The sequence below is a fragment of the Pteropus medius genome, unplaced genomic scaffold (assembly GCF_902729225.1).
Source record: "Pteropus medius unplaced genomic scaffold, Ma_sr-lr_union100, whole genome shotgun sequence".
Taxonomy (NCBI): domain Eukaryota; kingdom Metazoa; phylum Chordata; class Mammalia; order Chiroptera; family Pteropodidae; genus Pteropus; species Pteropus medius.
Genome location: NW_024349802.1, coordinates 18,629,348 through 18,638,600, shown reverse-complemented (window position 1 = coordinate 18,638,600; position 9,253 = coordinate 18,629,348).

Here is a 9,253-nt window from a genome sequence, read left to right as displayed (position 1 = left end):
AAAATGAGAGAAGAGGTCCATACCTGAAATAACACAGAGGAGCAGGCAGCAGGACAGGAAGCAGAGGGCTCTGGGGCCATGATGAGTGACCGGAAGCTGCAAAGCTGATGTGGTGACAGGGGCTTCATGGGAGACTGTCCGGGGGCAAGCAGGGTGTGAGCAGGGAGATGGCCAGGGACCCCCCGCCCCCAATAGCAGGGCGGGGCAGGGGGTGGTCACTGATTTCAAAGGCAAATCAAAGTCCTGAGTCTAAACAAAATTCCTTTCTCTGGATTCCCCCTGCCAAGGTGAATGGAGCCATTCAGAGTCCTGCTCAGGAAAAAACAGTCCTGCAGCCAGGAGAGGAGGGTCTCCAAGGGCAGACAGGCAGAGCTGAGAGGCAGCAGCTGGAGGGGTCACTGAAGGTCACAGGAGGGTCATATTTGAGGACAAAATAGGTGAGTGTGGCTAGGAGCGAGGAGGGGCTTCGACTAGATTTAAGGCAGGGTTTGGCTTCTGCCTCTGGAGCCAAATCGGCTGGCTGCCGACTTTTGCACCTGTAAGCTTAGAATGGTCTTAACATTTTTAAATGGTTAAAAAAAATTTTGGTGACACATGCAAAGTATATGAAATTCAAATTTCAGTTTCCATAAATAAGTTGTATTGGAAAATGGCCACCCACTCTCGTGTGTACTGTCTGCGAATGCTTTTGCACTATGACAGCAGAATGGAGTAGTTGTGATGGTGACATGTGGCCCACAGAGCCTAAAGTATTTATTGTCTGGGCCTTTGCAGGAAAAAAATTGTCAACCCTTGCTCTAAAGGGTGGTATTTCTAAAAAAATAATTTTACTTAAGTAAATAATATATAAATAACACTCATTCTCAAAAAATGTTACAGATGAAGCTCAAGATGCTTTTACACTGTACATATCTTTTCTTAAACTTTTTTTTTTTTTTAATCAACAATGTTCCTTAGTGCTACATACACAATATTCTATAGCTTGTTCCAATTTAGGTTGTTTCTGTTTTTTTTTTTTTCTTTGGTTGGAAACAAGGCTGCAATGAGTAATAACTAGCATTTCCAGGCTCAAATAGCTATATTTCCTACAAGAAAATATTAAATGAAATCGTGGTATTCAATACAGACCTGTCACCTGGTATATTTTCACTCATGTCTGTGACCTAAGTAAACACCACAGCACCAAACCCTCCAAAAGCAGCCGTAAGCCTCTTGGTCTCCTACACAGCTTTGTCTACATTCTAACCATCGCTTGTAGCTGGTAGAGCCCCTCTGGCTTCCGGCCGAATGCAGATTCCCCCTGTGTACACTCAGTGGTCATTCCTGGAAGGTGGGAGGTAGTATGGGGGCTGAGGAGCAGCAGAGAATAGGGAGCTTAGGGTCCTGTTCTCACTTTGCCACTTACTGTGTGACCTTGAGCAGCCTTGTCCCTTTGGGCCTCAGTTTCCCCAACTGTTCGAGGAGGGTGTTGGACACCTAGAGCTCTGGTCTCCTACAGCTTTAACATTCTCTTTTCAGTGACGGAGTCCTGCAAGGAGGGGAAGGGCTCTGACAGTGATGGTTTAGCTTCCAGCCTGATGGCATAGTACTCTCAAGGGAGGTGCTGGGAGCTTGGCACAACACTACTTTGAACCCAAGTTCTAACTGATCGTTCCCCAGGGAGAGATTTCACAAGGAGAGTATCCAGGTGTCCCAGATAATGGGCATAGGGGACCAGTTCAAGGCCCTGGAGAATGCCCCGCTGTAGCCCTAGGTCCTAGATCCAGACTGTGGGCTGTTGTCTGCTCTCAGAACACCTTGTTCTTCTCCATCCCACAGTATTTTCAGTTTGTAATTTTATGAGAATTTGTGAGATTATGTGTCAAGAACGTCCATCTCTGGCCCTCCAGGGTGTGAGCTCTGTGAAAACTGGGACCAGGTCTGCTTCGTTCACCTTCATCCTGGTCCCTTAGCACAATGCCTGGCACTTTGTGGGCAAACGTTTGCTGAACAAATGAATAAGCTGATCCAGGCTGGTTTCAACAGCAGAGACACAGCCCAGCCTATCCGAGGACTCCCAAAGAGGCAAATAACGAGCACCCGGGTGGGACGCAAACAGGCCAGGCTACATTAGTGAACTGGAGAAGAAACCCCCTTCCTGGGTGTCGCCTTTGGGTGAAGGGTGGGAGTCTACTTTTTGAGAGTCTACCACGCAGTGGAGATGTGAAGGCTTTAACCAAATCACACAAATATCTCATTGCCAATTGGGACTGTGTTATAATGAGAAAGAACAGGATCCTAGGAGAGACATGGGGAGGGGTGTATAAAGTGCACTGGAGGAAGGATTAGGAAGGAATTTCTGAAGAAGTGCTATTTAAGGAGAAACCCACAAGAATAGTAAGAGCTAGTCAGGCAAGCTTTTGCCAAGCCTAGAAAAACTTTCATTCCATGCAAATGGAATCTTTCAATAGAATTTTCAGGGACTCATGGGATCTTGGAATCCCAGAAAGAGAATCTCAGAGTTATAGAATCTTAATCTCATAGAATCTTGAAAGAAGCACTTGCAGACTCTTCAACACTAAATAGAATCTTAGAATGTTAGGGACTCAGTCTTTACATTTAAGAACAAAGGGACTCTTAAGAGATCATTTGTTCCCATTCCCTTCTCTCTACCATTTTACAGATAAGAACAAAACAAAATTCAGGGAGCGTATAACCAAGCCAGAACTAGCTCTCACTTCTTATTATTAATAGACCGGGATTCTATTCATTTAATTAATAAAAATAATAATAATAATAGCAATGCTTATATTTATTGTCTCCTTACTATGTGCAAATTGCTGCTAAGAGATTTATATCATTATGTCAGGTGACCTCCAACAACAATCTTATGAGGTAGATACTTTTATTCTACCCATGTATTATAATTAAGAAAACAGAATCTCAGAAAATAAAAAAGGTTAAGGGTCACTCAGCTAGAATGTGGTGAAACCAGAACCCCTAGGGCTTTTGTGCTTTTTAATTTAAAGACCATTCTCTAAAGCACTGTACTATGCAGCTTTTTATAATTATGAGGCTTTCAGACCTACCTTTTCACAGTGACTGCAGCCTTTCCATAGCTTTCTCCTTAGTGGTCGAGGTAATCTTATGGCTCGACTTTGGTGTGGGGTGATAAGCTGCCCGGAAGGTCCATCATATACTTGCATATCCAAGAAGCCTTCTGAAGACCTAACCATGTCATGCCGTTAAACCTAAAAGAAGTGAGTTTGTTTAGGGGGTCCAAGAGACAGCACAGAGTCAGGAAACCTGAGTTCCAGTCTGAGTTCAGACAAGAAATAGCTGTTATGCAGGCTAAGTCGCGGAGCCTCCTTGGGTGCCAGGTTCCATGTCTTTTAGATAGGATTATAGTACCTACTCTGTCTACCTCAGTTAGGAAGGGATAATGGATGCAAACATGTTTTGTGACTTATGAAATGTATGTAATCATGCTAAGATTCAGTGATCTCTCTTCTGCCTTGTAAGAGTGTAGATTGATTTCTTCTCAATGGAATGCAATTTAGCAATATTTATCAGAAGCCTCAAAAATATGTATTACTCATTTATCTGGAATTCAAGGTTTAGAAAAAAATCTCTAAGTTCTGCTGAAAAAAATCAGAGCCAACTTAAATGTCCAACAATAGGCAATAAGATAAATTATACTACTACCACGTACTAGAATTTGATAGTTATTTTAAATGTTTTAAAAAAAGAAGATTTAATCACACTAAAGATGTTCACAATAAATTAAGGTTTATAAAAGATAAAATAATATTGCAATAAGTTCCAGTTTTTTGCAAAGAAAAGTGTGTGTCACATGAATGTTGCTATTATTATTGTTGTTGCTGTTATGTAATAAAAGAATGATGTGTTGACATAGTGTTAATGTAGACCGTCTTTGGATTGTAGAATTGGCTTTAAATTTTTTTATATTTTGGTTATCTGTAATGAATACCTATTATTTTTACAGTAATGAAACAAACAGTAAAAATCATGAGAAAAGTGGTTCTATGATTTTTAAGCCTATCTTTCCTTTGCACGCTACTTCTCCATCTCTCCACCCTCCAAGTGACCTGCCTGCCCAAAACTAAGCCCTTATGTTGATGAGACTCCATAGCTGAAAAAAACTGCTTCATGCCAAGTGGTTAGAAATTCCTTATATTCTCTCCCATAGAGAGAAGCAATCCTGAAGTCTTATGGATGAGTGCCAGGCACTGAGACAGGCTTTAAGAAAGTGGGTCTTCCCAGTGGTCATGCTAACAGTACCGCCTGGGGCTCCTTCTTCAAGTGAACTTAAATTGAGACGCATAGCTGGAACGCTCAGCACTTAGCACCCTCGTCTGGTGGAAGCCGGCAAAACAGGGACCTGCCAGCAGGTGGCAGTATCCGACCATTTTCAGTTTCCCTAGCGCGCAGCCTGGAGATTCCGACCTCTTCTCTTCCATCAGAGAAACTAAATAAAGCCCAGAGAAGGGACGAAGTCTGGAATCCCAGGCTTTGTTCTGTCCCGCTTCACCCCACCACACTGTCGTCTCTGTTGCAAGCACTTTTGGAAGGGCCATTCCATTGTGGAAGGGGCTTCCGAAAATGCCATAAAGATGAAGTCATCTTAGTGTGCTTCCATCCCATGTTTACCTCTTTCCAGGCTTTGTTTTCACCAGCCGGTGAGTCCGTGTAACATATGCTTACTTGCTACTTTATGGCCGTTGGGTGTTTAGGTTGTTTCCTCTTTGTGGTTAAAAAAATACAGTGTTGGGCTTCAAAGTTTCCTCTGTATTTCAGATTGTTTTCTTAGGACTGGTTCCCAGAAATGAGATGATCAGCTCGAAAGAATTGAACAGTATGTTAGCCTTTTTCTACAGCTCAGGAATAATACTCTGGGCTCTGCATTCACGGTGACCCGGCTTTCAATCCTGCCTCAGTCTCTTGGGCTGTCATTGGGCAAAGGCTGTAATTTCTCTAAACTCCAGTTAAGTTCACTGCAATTAAGTAGAGTAATGTCCCCTACGCTTGTACACTAGGTCCCACTCTCTTTCCAAATATTGCTCCCCTCTCTCTTCTTCATCATCAGTTTTTCACTCTCCATCTGCTTATTCCCATCAGCACACAAGTACGCTGTAATGTCCCCAGTCTTAAAAACAAACAAACAAACAAAAAAACAAAAAAACCTGCTCTTGACCTCTATCCCCCTGCCAGACACTGCCTATTTCTTTGCTGTCCTATGCAGCAAAACTCCCGGAAGAAGTAGTAGATGCTTGTTATCCTAAACCCATTCCTATCATGCCTTTACCCACAACGCTCTACCAAGTCTGTTCTTCACTCCGCAAGAAACGTCGACCTTGAGGTTGCTAAATCCATGATGGATTCTTGGGTCCTGTCCCACTGGACCTAAGAACAGCATCTGGTATAACTCCCTCCTCCCTGAGCACTTTCCTCACTCGGTTTCCAAGACACCACCTTCTCCTGGGTTTCCTTCCACCACAGAGCAAGCTCTTCCCCAGCCGCCTTTGCTGGATCCTTCTCCTCTCCCTGACTCAGTGTAGGAGTGTCCCTTGGTCCCCTTCGCCTTCGATGAGCACATCTCTTTCTCGGTCCTTGAGCGGTATTTATATGCCTATGACTTCCGAAGTCATAGCTCTTTCCTCAACTCCAGATCTGTCTATCCAGCTGCCTCTTTAACATCAACTCTTGGATGTCTCATAGAAATATTCAACGAACTGGTCAAAAAACGAGCTCCTGATCTTTTCCCTACTTTCACCCCACAAATTGCTCTTCCTGCAATTTTGCTCATCTCCGTCCACGGTAGCTCCATCCTGGCAGTGGCTCAAGCCAAGATCTTTGAAGTCATTCTTGACCCCTCTCTTTTTTTCTCACCTCATATCCATCCAGTGCTTCAGGAAATTATGTTAATTCTGCTTTCCAATATATCCAGTCTCTAACCACTTCTTAGCACCTCCATTTATATCACTCTGGCCAAGCCACTGGCCTCTGTTGTCCAGGTTACCACACAAGCCTCCTAACAGACCTGCTTCTACTCTCGCCCCCCAATAGTAGTCGGTATTTCCAGCACAGGGGGCTGAGTGACCCTTTGAGAGACGCGTCATCTCCAGAATACATAAAGAGCTGTTACAACTGAACCACAAAAACACAACCCAGTTTAAAAAGGGAAAACAGACTTGAATAGACATTTCTTCAAAGAAGATGTACAAATGGACAATAAGCACCTGAAAAGATGTTCATCATCATTAGTTTATTGAAACGCAAATCAAAGTCACAATGACATACCATTCCACACCAACTAGGATGGCGTTAAAAACAGAAAACAGGTGTTGGCAAGGACGTGGGGAACACTTGTACCTTGCTGGTGGGAATATAAAATGGTGCAGCTGGAGGCGGGTCCCGGATGATGGTGTAGGTGGACTTTGAGCTCACCCCCTCTTAAGAACACATGGAATGTACACCTACATTTAGGGCAATTCCTCCCGAGAGGCAACTGAGAGCCAGTTGAACACCTTCTACACAATAAGCAAAAGAGAGAGAGACCGCACACGGAAGGACGTGGAACCATGAGAGCTCTTTGGGAGCTGGGGGAATTCTCCAGGACTGGAGGGACCACAAAAAAATGTTTAAAAAATAAGTAATAATAATAATGTAAATAAAGTAAAATAAAATAAATATGGTGTAGCTGTTATGGAAAACAGTTCAGTGGTTCCTCCAAAAGTTAATTCTATATTACCATATGAACTAGCGATTTCATTCTTCAGTAAATACACAGAAGTACTAGAAATACATACTCAAATATTTATATATTAATGTTTATAGCATCACTGTCCAAAATGGCCAAAAAGAAGACACAAGCCAAATGTCCATCAGCTGATGAATGAATAGGCAAAATATGGTACTTCCACGCAATGGAATATTATTCAGCCAGAAAAAGAATGAAGTACTGGTGTGTGCACAAGATGAATAAACTTTATAAACATTGTTGTGCTGGTTAATTTTATGTGTCAACTTGACTGGGCTATGGGATGCTCAGAGAGCTAGTAAAACTATTTCAGGGTGTGTCTGTGAGGGTTAGCATTTGATGAGATTGGCATTTGATTCAGTAGACTAAGGAAAGACACTTGCCCTCATCACCCAGTCCACTGAAGGCCCAAATGAAGCAAAAGGAGAAAGAAGGGCAAATTCCCTCTCTCTCGTCTCTCTCTTCTTGAAATGGAACATCCATCTTTTCCTGCCCTCAGACCTCTGAGTTCTAGGTCCTCAGGCTTCAGATTCTGGAACTTATACCCAACTCCCTGTCACCTCCCCCCAAACACACACACACACACACACACACACCTGGTTCTCAGGCCTTCAGACTCCAATTGTATTATACCACAGGCTTTCCTGGTTCTTCTGCTTGCAGAGAGCAGATTGTAGGACTTCTCAGCCGCCATAACTGTGTGGGCCAATTCTTATAATAAATCTCTCTCTCTCTCTCTCTCTCACCTTCCTCTGTTTCAATATATCCTATTGGTTCTGTTTTTCTGGAGAACCCTGACTAATATAATATATTAGGTGAAAGAAGCCAGACACAAAAGGCCACATATACTACAATTCCATTATATGATATATTCAGCATAGGTAGATCCATAGAGGCAGAAAGCAGATTGGTGGTTGCCAGGGGCTGAGGGGAGGGGAGAATGGGGAGCGACTGCTTAATGGGTATGGGTTTTTGGAATTTGATTGTGATAGTGGTTGTACAGCAATATGAATTTACTAAACACCACTGAATTGTTCACTGTAAAATGCTTAATTTTATCTTATGTGAATTGTATCCCCATAAAAGGACAAAAAAAGTCATGTCCCTCCTCTGCTCAACACTCAGTAACAGCTCCCCGCAAATGCCTCAGAGTAAGAGACAAAGTCTGACAGGGGCCCGCAGCCCCAACCCTGGCCCCGACCCCCAGGACCCGGTCCTTCCTTACCTCTGCTCTCCCGCTACCCTCCCGCTCGCTCGCTCCACTCCAGCCGCCTTGCTGTTCCTCAGACTTTCCAGGCCTCCTCCTGCCACGCAGCATTTCTTCTGGCTGTTTCCTCTGCCTGGAAAGTTCTTCCCACAGACGTCTGTTCAGTTCCACGTCCTCCCTCACCCCCTACACGTTTTTAGTCAAATTTCACCTTCTCATAGTGGCATCTGCCCAACGCCCTCCGTAACGCTGCAGCTTCCCCGTCATCCTGGGCTCCTCACCCACTTTTTCTTCCTTTTATTCACAGCACTTGTCACCTACTGACATGTCGTGTTTACTTACTGTGTCTCCATCTCCCCTCTGCTGTAATGCAGATTCCCCAAGGACAGAGATCATTTTGTTTAAAGATAAAGCTCCTAAAGTAGTGCCTGACATATAATAGGTCCCGAACAAATATTTATTAATGAATCGTGAAGCTTACATGCGACATTGTAAACAAAGCGCTTACAACAGTGCCTGGCTCATAGAACATGCTCAATAAATAGCAGCTACTCTTATGATGCTTGAGGAGACCCACCTCCATCCTCACTGAGGCCAGCCCCCTCACAGTCGATCTCAAAAGGTGTTGCTTCTACTGACAGCACATCTCATCTGAAGATAATAATTTTAATTTCTTCTTAGTCTCTTTACTAGATTCCATTTATCTTTCTGATCATACCTTAACATCACTCTCATTCAGGAGCCTAGGCCAGGCTGGGTCCATCTGCTGTGGGCCATCACAGCACTTTAGGGTGCCCAGATTACAACTAGCTAAACTTTAGCGGCACAATGACCTAACCATCTGTCTTCCCTAAGGGCCGGAAGCTCCATGAGGGCAGATCAGGGCCCCGCTTCCCATTTGCTCGCTTTGGCCTCCCAGCTCAGTGCCTGGCATGCTACGGTGCTCATAAATGCTTGTTAAGAAATGAAGAGACAGATGAAAGGACATAATTTCCAACCAGGTCTCCTTGTAGGAAGCTTAGAGGTCTCTGAACTAGGAACAGATTGAGGGTAACTCTTGTAAAAGGCCTGGGTTATCCTTATCTTTCGTATGAGCAAATTGAGAATCAGAGCAGTAAAATGTCTTGCATAGGGAGACTCAGCAGCTGCCTGACAGCCCAGGATTGCATCGTTCCATCTTTTCATCAAAGCATAATTTCTAAGGGGGCAGGGGATGGGAGGTACTACTGACCTTCACTGCAAATCACCTTCTTCGGGAAGTCTTTACAAATCCCCTGGGGGACAAT